Source organism: Oncorhynchus mykiss, chromosome 13 (genome assembly GCF_013265735.2).
Source record: "Oncorhynchus mykiss isolate Arlee chromosome 13, USDA_OmykA_1.1, whole genome shotgun sequence".
Classification (NCBI taxonomy): Eukaryota; Metazoa; Chordata; class Actinopteri; order Salmoniformes; family Salmonidae; genus Oncorhynchus; species Oncorhynchus mykiss.
The window spans coordinates 40474815-40490255 of NC_048577.1; the positions used below are offsets into that span (position 1 = coordinate 40474815).

A 15441-nucleotide genomic window follows, 5' to 3' on the forward strand; every position below is an offset into this window, starting at 1 on the left:
TACTTCAGAGTGCTTTAACAAGAACAGCCAAGGCACACGCTCCCTTACAGCAAGTAAGGGACCATGATGGTCCATTGAAACTGGAAATGTCAAACCTTCTGTCCAAGGTTAGCAGTGTGCTTCAAGTTTCAGTACAATGTGAAGTGCACTCAGAGTGATCCAAGTGGTCTCCCTGTCAGTTATCATTAGTCATTCCTGGATCCACCTCCTCCCATAGGGCCAGGCAAGGCCAAGTCACAGAGCTGTTCCAAAAGCACACCCTCATTTCTTGGAAACTCCATTACAGAGTGAGTTGGGCCCAAGGTATGTGATGGAGGTGGTGGTGTGGACTGTTGGTTGAGACTGTCCAGATATTACTGTGTATGACTCTGTGTGCTCTTCCATGCAGGGGAACAGTCTACTTGAGTTTACCACGTGATACACTAATAGGGCAGGTTTTCCCAACTGGTGGCCCATGGCCCGAATTTGGTCCTTGCGTGATTTTCTTTGGGTTAGGGTTAGGGTTAACCCTTGGGTTAACCCCCCAAGTTGACCAAGCAAAAAAGTAGTTTTTGCTGTTGGACATAAAGGACTGTAAAAACACCAGCAAATCAGCTCCAAGTGATCTTCATTATGGAAATCTGTTCCAAAGTATTCCCACGTACAGTAGAGAGTAATACAGTCCCCTCTGAAATTATTGGGACAGTGAAGAATTTTGTCTTCTTTTGAATCTGTACTCCAGGATTTGAAATGATTCAATGACTAAGGGCAAACTGTCAGCTTTAATTTGAGGGTAAACAGTTATGACAGCATTGTTTGTACATAGTCCCCCCATTTTAGGGGACCAAAGGTATTGGGACAAATTCAATTATATGTGTATTAAGTTAGTCAAAAGTTTAGTATTTGGTTCCATATTCATGGCACGTAATGACTACTTCAAGCTTGTGACTCTACAAACTTTTTGGATGCATTTGCTGTTTGTTTTGGTTGTGTTTCAGATTATTTTGTGCCCAATAGAAATGAATGGTAAATAATGTATTGTGTCATTGGAGTCACTTTTATTCTAAATAAGAATAGAATATGTTTCTAAACGCTTCTACATTAATGTTGATGCTACCATGATTACGGATAGTCCTGAAGGTATTGTGAATAATGAAGAGTGAGAAAGTTACAGATGCACAAATATCACCCCCCCGCAAAAATGCTAAACTCCCCTGTTATTGTAATGGTGAGAGGTTAGCATGTCTTAGGGGTATGATATTTCTGCGTCTGGAACTTTCTCACTCAACTTATTCACGATAGTGAAACTCATGGTCATTGTATCATTTTTGTTTGGGCTTTCTTGCGGTCAATTTGCATTCTACAAATGATTTGTAATTATGTTCCGCCCCCCCCTGATCCGCTCAAGAAAAAATCGTCCTGTGACTGAATCTAGTTGATGATCCCTGCACTAGGGTCTGACGGCTTGCTGTGCCAAAGATAGGGTCGGAGAAGGCAGGCCGCCCTATTTAAAAAAGATGTGCTCTCAACTGTAACAGTCCTGGGATAGTAACTATAATTGTCCCTCTCCAATCCTTGTGTGTGTCTGGCCATTCAGTCTTTTAAAGAGATAGTGAGTGTAGGAATCTAACACTATGGACAGTCTGACAGTAGAGACCTGTACTAATGGGCTCTAACTGAAAGCTGAAGAACAAAGATTTCTCTTGAGGATTTTGCAATAATGGACGTTGTGGGTGTACATTAGAACGGTCACTTCCTAGCAAAAAGCTTGAGGAAAAGTGCTGAATGTGGTATATGTTATTTTTAGTCCCGCACTCAAGACTCCTGTCGAAAAAGAACAAGACTGACAATAGTTCCACTAACTGTCCATTTGACAACCATTTTAAAAAATCAGGCTTATATTTTATCTGTTTTGAGTGGCAGGATCTGAATTGGACTAGAGATTCTGACTTGTTGTGTAAACTCTGTGATTTGAGATACTACACAGGTCAGGATCTGAATTAGACTAGAGATTCTGACTTGTTGTGTAAACTCTGTGATATGAGATACTACACAGGTCAGGATCTGAATTAGACTAGAGATTCTGACTTTTTGTGTAAACTCTGTGTTATGAGATATTACACAGGTCAGGATCTGAATTGGACTAGAGATTCTGACTTGTTGTGTAAACTCTGTGATATGAGATACTACACAGGTCAGGATCTGAATTAGACTAGAGATTCTGACTTGTTGTGTAAACTCTGTGATATGAGATACTACACAGGTCAGGATCTGAATTAGACTAGAGATTCTGACTTGTTGTGTAAACTCTGTGATATGAGATACTACACAGGTCAGGATCTGAATTAGACTAGAGATTCTGACTTGTTGTGTAAACTCTGTGATATGAGATACTACACAGGTCAGGATCTGAATTAGACTAGAGATTCTGACTTGTTGTGTAAACTCTGTGATATGAGATACTACACAGGTCAGGATCTGAATTAGACTAGAGATTCTGACTTGTTGTGTAAACTCTGTGTTATGAGATATTACACAGGAGCTGCACTATCCACATGCCAACAGCTATGGAACAATCCTGTGGACCCCTTCTTTTTATCTGTGAAAAAGAAAAACACCCTTATAGTTTCTGTCTACAGACACAGAGCCAGAAGATGAAAATACACAGAGCAGTTCCTCCTCCTCGGAGCTCTGGTCTGCTTGGTGGGAGCACCCACAACATTCCCATAGTCCTGAGAATGACGAGTGCCGCCGGGTAAACCAGTCTCAGACCAGACGCCACCCCATTGAGAACAACAACCAATGGAATCCATAAAAACCCCAGCAGCAAGGACCATGCCCTAAATATCATCTCATCAGACTAATCCCTACCTAAAATCAGCTTAAAACAAATAATAACATAAAACAATCTATATTAATCCCCATATTCAGTTAAAGGAAATTCACATTCTGCCCTGTAGTCATAACAGGAGACATGGGTATTTGAGTTTCTTGGGATTCCTGACTGTGGATCCCAACATAGGCCATGGCTGAGTTTTGATAGATGAGGTGCTAACATAGGGACTAAGAGAGAGAGAGGAGCAGGCAGAATGGCTTGCTGGCAGACAGAGCCTTGGAGACCAGAGGTAGACCTGAAATAGCATTACATCACATCTGACTGAGTTTGCAGTCCTGTCTGTCGGCCGGACCTAGCCTCTGCAGCACAGGCCCTACATGCCACCTCCAAGATGTAATGGGAGGGTTACAGTGAGCTGCTTCACGGCTGCTTTCCTGGGACACATAATCAAGGCCTGAACACTGACAGGAAACTCACAGACCAAAGCAATGTTCCATTTATTCATACACGGCCAAACTCAAGACACCCGAGGGAGGACGATTGTGAATACAAACAAGTAGCCACCATGGCCACGCCAACTCCTCACACGACACAAAATGGTGGGGGGTTGGTTTTGATGAGGCTTTTTCATTGTGACTGTTGGGAACTAATGTGAAGGTTTGTGTCTTTGCTTGCATGTATAGAAAGGCTTTCAGTGTCTGACAGCATGAGGAAAACATCTTCCTCTTCACAAGTATTCCACATAAAGCGTAATCACCACGGCATATTCTCCACGGTTCATAGATTGACACGACAAATTATTTTTGCAATGTCTGAAAAGAGTGGTCTGTTTTTGATTATCAAGCATTCCTGAAGCCTTGACACAATCTGACACAAACCCCAGGCCGACTACAAGCACATCAAAGTTATTGACGGTAGTGGTTGAGCAAGCACCAATGGGGCCCAGATCAAAGAGAGCGCATAGGCAGTAAATTGTTCTTCTCTCGCCATTATTCTTCAGTGCCACTATACCTGCCATGCTTGTAAATCCCCGTCTATCTGTCTGCCGTAGTGGGAACACTCTTTACTGATCTGCTGAGCAAGAACACCCCGCTTATGTCACGTTCGTTATAAGGATCGGACCAAGGCGCGGCGTGGTATGCGTACATTCTTATTTATTAAAAGAATGAACACAGGGCCTCCCGGGTGGCGCAGTGGTTAAGGGCGCTGTACTGCAGCGCCAGCTGTGCCACCAGAGACTCTGGGTTTGCGCCCAGGCTCTGTCGTTACCGGCCGCGACCGGGAGGTCCGTGGGGCGACGCACAATTGGCCTAGCGTCGTCTGGGTTAGGCCGGTAGGGAAATCCTTGTCTCATCGCGCACCAGCGAGTCCTGTGGCGGGCCGGGCGCAGTGCGCGCTAACCAAGGTTGCCAGGTGCACTGTGTTTCCTCCGACACATTGGTGCGGCTGGCTTGGATGGGTTGGATGGCGCTGTGTTAAGAAGCAGTGCGGCTTGGTTGGGTTGTGTATCGGAAGACGCATGACTTTCAACCTTCGTCTTTCCTGAGCCCTAGTGAGCTCACAGAGACCCACACTAGTTACTAAAACAATTGGATACCACGAAATTGGGGAGAAAAAGGGGTAAAATAAAACAAATAAAAAGAATGCTGAACAAACTGAACAAACACTGAACAAACTAACTGGAGTGTAGAGCTGGCACAATGCGTCCTGGCTGGATGCTCACTTGAGCCCGGCAAGTGCGGGGCGCTAGCACAGGACGCACTGGGCTGTGCAGACGCACCGGAGACACTCTGTGCCGGAGACACAGAGCCGGCGCAGGATATCCTGGAGACCAGGAGCGCTGAGTCGGCACCATCCATCCATGGATGCCCATTCTAGCCCGACAAATGCGAGGAGTTGGAATAGAGCGCAAAGGGCTATGAATGCGAACTGGAGACACCGTGCGCATCACTGCGTAACACAGTGTCTGACCAGTCACACGCTACCCACGGTAAGCACGAGGAGTTGGCTCAGGTCTCCAAAATGTTTTTTGGAGCTGCCTCTCAGGCTTCCGTGCTAGCTGTGTCCACTCGTATCGTCGTCGCTCCTCCTGCGCTATCTCCACCTGCTTCCATGGTAGGCGATCCTTTCCAGCCATGATTTCCTCCCACGTCCAGGATCCTTTACCGTTCAAAATCTCGTCCCATGTCCATGATGTCTGCTCCTCCTGGCCACCTTGCTTGGTCCGTTTGTGATGGGATCTTCTGTCACGTTCGTTATAAGGATCGGATCAAGGCGCAGAGTGGTATGCGTACATTCTTATTCATTAAAAGAATGAACACTAAACAAACTAACAAAATAACAAAACGAAACATGTAGCTATACAGACGAGTGCTGACAGGCAACTACACATAGACAAGATCCCACAAACACCAAAGGGAAAATGGCTACCTAAATATGATCCCCAATCAGACACAACGATAAACAGCTGCCTCTGGTTGGGAACCATATCAGGTCACCATAGACATACAAATCACCTAGACCTACAAAAACTCTAGACATACAAAAAAACTAGACAATACAAAAACTAGGGTACCCACCCTAGTCACACCCTGACCTAACCAAAATATAAAGAAAACAGAGATATCTCAGGTCAGGGCGTGACAGCTTATTGTTCCTAAAGCTGCTCACCAAGTTGGTTGACATGTTTAACTGCAAGACAAGAGATACTGTTGCTTTGCCCTATATTTTACAACTGCAAGCATGCTTCCACAAACAGAGGAATCCTCAATTGAGATATGGATACACATACATAACTCAGATTGTTGGGTGTGTGTGCCAACACTAACTCTACAATTAACCCAAAAGGGTAAAGAATTTTCAACCACAGATATGCCTGTGGTTGAAAATGTCTTCTCTTCAACAATTGATATTAATTTGATTAATACTAACACTATAATTACTAATAAGAGAGCAATTATAATTAGCTATTACATCATCCCAATGGCATTATAGCACGCCATAGTCATCACTACATGATTATAATCTCTGGGTCTCACATGATGTAGCGAGGCCTTTTGAAGCCGCAGCAGGCAGCCTGGGGTGATTTAGAAAAGTATGTGCTCAGCACAAACACACACACACACACACACACACTAGAGGTCGACCGATTAATCGGAATCGGTATTTTTGGACACCGATTTTGCCGATTTGTAAAACAAAATATTTTTACACCTTAATTTCATCTTTATTTAACTAGGCAAGTCCGTTAAGAACACATTCTTATTTTCAATGATGGCCTAGGAACTGGTTAACTGCCTCGTCCAGGGGCAGAACGACAGATTTTCACCTTGTCAGCTCGGGGGATCCAATCTTGCAACCGTACAGTTAACTAGTCCAACGCAATAACGACCTGCCTCTTGTTGCACTCCACAAGGAGACTGCCTGTTACGCGAATGCAGTAAGCCAAGGTAAGTTGCTAGCTAGCATTAAACTTATCTTATAAAAAACAATCAATCAATCATAATCACTAGTTAACTACACATGGTTCATGATATTACTAGATATTATCTAGCGTATCCTGCATTGCGTATAATCTGACTGAGCATACAAGCATACAAGTATCTAAGTATCTAACTGAGCGGTGGTAGGCAGAAGCAGGCGCGTAAACATTCACTCAAACAGCACTTTCGTGCCTTTTGCCAGCAGCTCTTCGTTGTGCATCAAACATTGCGCTGTTTATGACTTCAAGCCTATCAACTCCCGAGATGAGGCTGGTGTAACCAAAGTGAAATGGATGGCTAGTTAGCACGCTAATAGCGTTTCAAACGTCACTCGCTCTGAGACTTGCAGTGGTTGTTTCCCTTGCTCTGCATGGATAACGCTGCTTCGAGGGTGGCTGTTGTCGTTGTGTTCCTGGTTCGCTGCCCAGGGAGGAGCGAGGAGAGGGACGGAAGCTATACTGTTACACTGGCAATACTAAAGTTCCTATAAGAACATCCAATAGTCAAAGGTTAATGAAATATATAGGGAAATAGTCCTATAATTCCTATAATAACTACAACCTAAAACTTCTTACCTGGGAATATTGAAGACTCATGTTAAAAGGAATCACCAGCTTTCATATGTTCTCATGTTCTGAGCAAGGAACTTTAGCTTTCTTGATTTTTTTCACCTTTATTTAACTAGGCAAGTCAGTTAAGAGCAAATTCTTATTTTCAATGACGGCCTAGGAACAGTGGGTTAACTGCCTGTTCAAGGGCAGAGCGACAGATTTGTACCTTGTCAGCTCGGGGGTCTTACATGGCACATATTGCACTTTTACTTTCTTCTCCAACACTTTGTTTTTGCATTATTTAAACCAAATGTTTCATTATTTATTTGAGGCGAAATTGATTTTATTGATGTATTTATATTAAGTTAAAAGAAGTGTTCATTCAGTATTGTTGTAATTGTCATTGTTACAAATACAAAAAAAAATTTAGCGGTGGATTAATCGGTATCGGCTTTTCTGGTCCTCCAATAATCGGTATCGGCGTTGAAAAATCATAATCGGTCGACCCCCAACACACACACACACAAAGAGAACAAGAGAGAGAGACAGAGAGAGAGAGAGAGAGAGACAGAGAGTGAGACAGAGAGCGAGAGAGAGAGAGAGAGAGAGAGAGAGAGAGAGAGAGAGAGAGAGAGAGAGAACTGTACAGAGGCTAGGATAAAAACCTGAAGGCCATGGGAGAGAACAATGTAGTTTCATAACAAGACAGACTGGTCTTATAGACTAGATGTAACATAGTAAATGTATGATATGTTATGTTTGGTATGGTTACATAAGATAAAAGTTACTTAAGGCAAAAACGAAAGGAGGGTGGTTGGTCGGCGATAGGTAGGTGGGCCCAAAGGTTGCGTGTCGGTAACATATTTGTAACATATTGTACGTTTTGCAAATTCGTAAAATATTGTACGAAATGGATGATGGACATCCACAAATGAATTACATACCATATCAAATGTAACATGTCATACTAAATAGAGTGTCTTGGGTTTACGTACAGAATCATACGAAATGCTCTGAGACCACGTTAAACAAGAAGATCATTCCAGGAACTGCTTTTTTTTTCGTACCAAGGGGCTGCATCATCTCATCGACTGGACGGAGCAGCAGAGGATCTGACATGACCATGACACATCTGAAGTCTGGTCAGCTTTTCATCATGATCATCACGAGGTGATTAGAACAAACACCTACACAGAACACAACCTCATGGCTGCCTTAGAAGGCCTTACATATAATAGAGATGCATGCACGCTACCATGCTAGTGTCCTGAGGGGTAAAGATTTTAAAAAACAAGACCGAAACAAGTCTGGCACCTTGGTTTCAAAACAGGACTCCTGAGGGTGAACCCGGTTCAACCCAGTAACCCAAGTGAAAACAACACCACATGGAGAGAGAGAGAGAGTGAGTGTTGCACACTTAGCAAGACTGATTGATAGATAGACAGATACTGCACCATGACTCATGTGGGCATGACTACAGTCCAGTGTGCCCCCTCAGCAGCTCCCTGCTACACCCACATACCAATCAACCAACACTGGCCTGGCTAGCCCATTCCCACCTGCTCCCTTCAATGCCAGCTCCAGAACCCCTCGGTTTTTCCAAGGAATACTCTCTCTCGATTGTACGGCACAGAAAATGTCACACACCTTCCTCCACACATGCTACATACTGTACACACACACAGTCTCTTTCTCAGTAGAAACATTCCCTGTACCTCCAGTCCAGTTGGACCGGTAAGAGAGGATGAACATGATCGTCACTATCACACATCATGGCCCTGCCTGCTGTATCTGTGTCATGACATCAGCCCTCATGATGATCCTCTGGGTGGCCATGTGCTGCCTGCCTGGCCTGCTGCTCCTCTCACTTTGCCAAAATAACTCAGCACATTTGAATACATCTCTCATTCCTGTTGCAGACAGGGGGCTATAGTACAGTGTCCATTGATCTGGTAGCACAGTGGAGGCAGACGCCTGTGCTATATTGTGGAGTCTAAACAGTGGCATTGCATTCATGACGTGTATGAAAATGTTAACAAAGCAATCAATTACCTAACAATAGCTATCAATAGTTCATAACAGAATATTGATAATGGGCGGCATGAACAATCGTTGGAGTACAAGGTGAAAGAGTACGGCCATAATAATTGTATTCCAATGATTTTGCTTAGAAAACACCTGAACCCACTTATTCCAGGAGAAACATTATCAGAGGAGAACTGTTACATTCATCACCTGACAAAATACCTCAGGTGTAAGCCTGCGTAATAGCGGTCATATTATGTAGTAATACATTGCTATGTGCTCCTTTACAGACCGGGCGTGCTACTATGCTACAAATGAACATGCCGGACTGTCGTGAAGCCTATAGGCGCTCGCGGAAATGACAAACATTTATAGAATAGAAGCACTGGTATTGAGGTGATGACAAGCTGTCATTCACAATCACAAATATGCAAAACGTATGACAGGTCTTATATTGTATAGCGATACACGTAGATCTTTGCAACCTACAGCACAGATGCATGTGAACCAGGAAATTCAAAACAGGTTCCAATATCAAATAGTACAATTCGTTCGATACATTCCCTTTGGATCGTGTGAGTAGGCTATCGATCCCGGTGTAGGCTATCGATCATACTGTGCGTACACGAGACTGAGGGACAGATTGCCTATTCCGGATCGTCTTCTTAACATTCTATTTCTGATGTTTTAAATCCTATATAGCCTAGCACTCTAAACCCAGCATATTCATGTAGTGTACAAATACACTTACCCTTATCAAAATCAAATCCTATGTTTCCCGTTGCGGAGAAAAAATCTGGTTGTAAAGATTTCAGATCTCAGTTACTGAAATGTGATGTCACTTCATTCTGAGAAGGAAAAATAATAATTTATTTCGAGTCAAACAATAGTCCTTTTCTATATCCTGGAACTAGAGACAAAACGTTCAAACATGTCCAGATATGTCTATGGGGATCCTATTTTCACAGGCAGTGTCCAGCGCATTCCCACACCGCAAGGCTCAACAAGGGTAAGTTTTCTTCGGCCGGTAATTCAGTTTCACCGACCGAGAACCCCGCCCTTGAGCATAGGACAAGACTGTCAAACCCACCAGCCAATCGGTTTACATGGGCAGCCACTGCCGCGCTCGGCGCTAACCGGCTGACGGGCGTGACTAAGAAGAGATCAAGTTTAAAAATATTAAAGAGACAGGATCGTAACAAATCATGTACGCTCTCATTTGGCACTACCCAGACATTGGCCCATCCAGAGAAATCATATGACATGACATCATAGGACATACCTGACCAGCAGTGATCAATAAATAGTTGAATCATGTGTCAACTGAAACTGAAGGTTATTAGCACACTTATTAGTACACCCCTCTTCATACCTTTGTAGGCTAGTGATTTTGTAGTTAAAGTAAAGCCATGATCATTTCAACAGATCTGTTCAATATCTGTTCTTTATATCCCAGTCACAACATCTTTATTTGTAAAGCATGTTTCAAGCCTTAATCAAACTGAAATAAAACAATGGTCCTATAACATGTTAATGAATAACAGATGTGGACAGAATGACTCTGCATAGACATGCAATGGTCCCTTGTCTCAAGGGTCTCTGTTGTGAGAGCAGTCATGTGACATTGTTTCACATCCTTTTCGATAACTGAACCTAGAAGCTGACGTAACTCAAACCACATCCTATCTGTGTTTGGTAAATTCCATGGACAAGTGCCTAGACACCTCTAAAAATAGATACATAAATTACTATCTTAGGCAGCTTGTCCTATAATGACCTACTGTAGCCTAATGAATTCCCACGGTAATTGTATAGAATAACATCTGTACTGTCGACTGCGTACGGTTCTAAAGTATTCTATCACTTGAGTTTTAGTTAGGCATTGATGGGCATACGAGCAGGCGCTACATACGAGCATGTCTTCATGATTACTCACTCTACTCTCCAAGCCTCATGTGCCTTCCTTTCCCAACCCACGGACCCTGTTCCCATACGCCACTCCATTTTACTCCTGAGAGAGACACATGAAAACCAGAAAAACACACAGGTTTGTTAGACAAAATTGGTCTTGTTCTTTCATATTTTTACAGCCCTGATTCAAATCAAATCAAATTGTATTTGTCAGATGCGCCGAATACAACAGGTGTAGGTAGACCTTACAGTGAAATGCTTACTTACAGGCCCTTAACCAACAATGCAGTTTTAAGAAAAATAAGAGTTTAGAAAATATTTCCTAAAATAAACTTAAGTAAAAAAAATTAAAGAGCAACAATAAAATAACAATAACGAGGCTATATACAGGGGGTACCGAGTCAATGTGCCAATGTACAGGTTAGTCGAGGTAATTGGGGTAATATCTACATGTAGGTAGGGGTGAAGTGACTATGCATAGATAATAAACAGTGAGTAGCAGCACCATAAAAAAGGGGGGGGGGGGTCAATGCAAATAATCCAGGTAGCCATTTGATTAGATGTTCAGCAGTCTTATGGCTTGGGGATAGAATCTGTTATGAAGCCTTTTGGACCTAGACTTGGTGCTCTGGTACCACTTGCCATGCGGTAGCAGAGAGAACAGTCTATGGCTGGAGTCTTTGGGGATTTTTAGTGCCTTTCTCTGACACCGCCTGGTGTAGAGGTCCTGCATGGCAGGAGGCTTGGCCCCAGTCATGTACTTGGCCGTACAAACTACCCTCTGTAGAGCATTGAGGCCGGAGGCCGAGCAGTAGCCATACCAGGCAGTTCTCGAAGGTGTAGATGTACAAATCCTTTTGAGGATCTGCTGACCCATGCCAAATCTTTTCAGTCTCCTGAGGGGGAATAGGTTTTGTCGTGCCCTCTTCACAAATGTCTTGGTGTGTTTGGACCATGATAGTTTGTTGGTGATGTGGATACCAAGGAACTTGAAGCTCTCAACCTGCTCCACTGCAGCCCCGTCGATGAGAATGGGGGCGTGCTCGGCCCTCCTTTTCTTGTAGTACATGATCATGTCCTTTGTCTTGATCACGTTGAGGAAGAGGTTGTTGCGCTGGCACCACACTGCCATGTCTTTGACCTCCTCCCTATACGCTGTCTCATGAATGCATTTGTTTATAGAGATACTTCCATTTTCCTCCAAGAGTGGCTGAAACTCTTATGTAGACCCAACCTCTTTTAAGCAGCCATGTGTTTTCCCTGTTTCCAGGTCGGATTTGTTTTTCATGTCAGCTATTAACAATCTGTAGCAGACGATCACCTACAATTACAGTGTGGATCAAATGAACAATTTGATATTCAAAGTACTCTCTGTTCTTTAATTCAATCCAAGGGAGGTTTTTGTCCTGGAATAGTTGTTTGGAGCTTCTAAGTGCTCCTCAGAGAACAAAGTCTGTTGGTTCTAATGTAAAGACCATTCAATTCCATGTTCTCAGTGAAAGCTCATATCCACTCTGGGCCTTTAGAGTGGGGAGTCTGATACGGGGGCAGGAGGTTCCAGAGATAATGACAGCGCTAGCAGGTTTCTCTAGATTGAGACTGCTGGGTACAGTAGCCGCAAGTTCCTCTCCTGGCAGGGGTTACCTCAGCCTGGGATCCCGTCCCTCATGGCTTTCTGGCTCCACTTCTCCATCCAAACACTCTCTCTCGACCAGAGAGTCTGGAAGCCCTGAGGCTGTCCCTGGCTGAAGTCGACACATATTCATGAAAAGCAACAGGTTGCCTAGCAGTGTCTTCCCTCCCCTGTAAAAACACTGACTCACTAGCTCCTAGAACTGACCACAAGACACACATGGCTGGTGTCACGCCAGGAGAGTGGCAATGTAACCTTGCAACACCTCGAAAGTGGCACGACTACTGAACATTTTTGCCCTTTTCCGCCTATAAAGAAAAATGTCAGAAACATTGGCAAACCTAATGTATGCTTCTGAGCCTCTATTAGCTTTGTGCCGGCAGGTAGCCTAGCGGTTAAGAGCGTTGGGCCAGACACCGAAAGGTCGCTGAATCGAATCCTTGGGAAAATTTGCCGTTCTGCCCTTGATCAAGGAAGTTAACCCCCAACACTAACTACTCCCTGGGCGCGGATGACGTGGACCTCGATTAAGACAGCCCACCACACCTCTCTGATTCAGAGGGTTTGGGTGAAATGCGGAAGACACATTTCAATTGAATGCATTTAGTTGTGCTACTGACTAGGTATCCCCTTTCCCACTGTATGTGTTCTGATATACCTTGTGAGTAAGTAAAATACAAATGACAGAACTCTCTTCAATACATACATTAAAGGCCTGTGAGGTAGCGTAGGGAGTTTCTGATTGATATACCATGAAGTAGCTGTGACTAACGGTGAACTCTCACCGGGGTCGAGGAGAAGGGGGAAGTGCGAAAGAGGTGAGGCCAGGCCAGGGCATAGGCAACTAGCGATTAGACAGCCAACGCCAGACCTCTAAGAGCACTCCAGCTCCCCTGAAGCTCCATCAATCACACACAGATAAAAGGGTTGAGCTACAAAGGCCATGTTTAAGCAAAGGAACACTGTCAGACGGATAACACAACTATTTCCTCCTGTGTCAGCCAACCACAGAAATGGAGGGAAGGACCATCGTTTCTGAGGCTAAGCTAAAGCAGCGAGAGAGAGAATAATTCCTGGGCTACGCAAGCAGTACAGTGAAGATATGGTTCATTCATGGGTTAAAGCCATTCTCATTCAGGTAGGGAAAACGGATACATAAAACAGGCTGGGGGAGTGGAGGCATCGGAGAGACTGGCAGGCTGACAGTCTTCAAAGCACCTACACCACCCGATGTCACAGGAAGGTCAAGAAGATCATCAAGGACAACAAAATTGGATGCAATAAATTTATCACTGGTCACTTTAAACAATGCCACTTTATATAATGTTAACATACCCTGCATTACTCATCTCATATGTGTATACTGTACTCTATACCATCTACTGCATCTTGCCTATGCCGCACGGCCATCGCTCATTCATGTATTTATATGTACATATTCTTATTCATTCCTTCACACTTGTGTGTATAAGGTAGTTGTTGTGAAATTGTTAGATTACTTGTTAGATATTACTGCATGGTCGGAACTCGAAGCACAAGCATTTCGCTTCACTCGCATTAACATTTGATTTGAGGGTAGAGCCTGTCAAAATGACTTATCGACAATCAACTCTCAGTGGCTGTGACGTTCAATGTAAAGCCACAGCCTCTGCTCCATCAAGTCCCAAAGTCAGCTCACTTGTCAAATGTTTCACCCTCCATACGCCCTGCCCTGTAACCCATACACCAGCTGCCACTGAGACATCTCAACAAGTACCCAATACAGTGATACTCGGCAAAGTTGACTTTTGTATATACAGTACCAGTCAAACGCTTGGACACACCTACTCATTCCAGGGTTTATCTTAATTTAACAATTTTCTACATTATAGAATAATAGTGAAGACATCAAAACTATGAACTAACACATATGGAATCATGTAGTAACCAAAAAAAATGTATACAAATCCAAATATATTTTTTATTTGAGATTCTTCAAAATAGCCACCCTTTGCCTTGATGACAGCTTTGCACACTCTTGGCATTCTCTCAACCAGCTTCACGAGGTTGTCACCTGGAATGCATTTCAATTAACAGGTGTGCCTTGTTAAAAGTGAATTTGTGGATTTTCTTTCCTTCTTAATGCGTTTGAGCCAATCAGTTGTGTTGTGGCGATTAGGGGTGGTATTTAGAAGATCACCCTATTTGGTAAAAGACCAGGTCCATATTATGGTAAGAACAGCTCAAATAAGCAAAGAGAAACGACAGTTCATCATTACTTTAAGACATGAAGGTCAGTCAATACGGAAAATTTAAACAACTTTGAAAGTTTCTTCAAGTGCAGTCGCAAAAACCATCAAGCGTTATTATGAAACTGGCTCTCATGAGGACCGCCACAGGAAAGGAAGACGCAGAGTTATCTCTGCTGCAGAGGATATGTTCATTAAGTTCATTAGTTAACTGCACCTCAGAATGCAGCCCAAATAAATGCTTCACAGAGTTCAGATAACAAACACATCTTAACATCAACTGTTTAGAAGACACTGCGTGAATCACTACTAAAAGGACACCAATAATAAGAAGAGACTTGCTTGGGCCAAGAAACATGAGCAATGGACATTAGACTGGTGGAAATCTGTCCTTTGGTCTGATGAGTCCAAATTTGAGATTTTTGGTTCCAACCGCCTTGTCTTTGTGAGACGCAGAGTACGTGAACAGATGATCTCTGCATGTGTGGTGCCCACCTTGAAGCATGGAGGAGGAGGTGTGATGGTGCTTTTCTGGTGACTGTCTGGGATTTATTTAGAATTCAAGGCACACTTAACCAGCTTGGCTACCACAGAATTCTGCAGCGATACGCCATCCCATCTGGTTTGCACATAATGGGACTATCATTTGTTTTTCCACAAGACAATGACCCAAAACACACCTCCAGCCTGTGTAAGGGCTATTTGACCAAGAAGAATGATGGAGTCCTGCATCAAATGACATGGCCTCCGCAATCACCCGACCTCAAACCGATTGAGATGGTTTGGGATGAGTTGG

The 15441-nt window shown here is 43.6% G+C and overlaps 1 protein-coding gene across 2 annotated transcripts in view; it reads right to left on the minus strand.

Moving 5' to 3' along the window:
• The window catches only part of LOC110486347 (inactive rhomboid protein 1), a 45448-nt gene extending 35477 nt beyond the window's left edge, over positions 1-9971 (minus strand). Inside the window, exon 1 of one of the 2 annotated variants that reach the window (XM_036941055.1) lies at positions 9625-9971. The gene's annotated coding sequence lies outside the window, so the exon portion shown is untranslated. The remainder of the gene's footprint in view (positions 1-9624) is intronic. The other variant, XM_036941056.1, reaches the window with a different exon arrangement.
• Positions 9972-15441: the final 5470 nt, after the last annotated feature.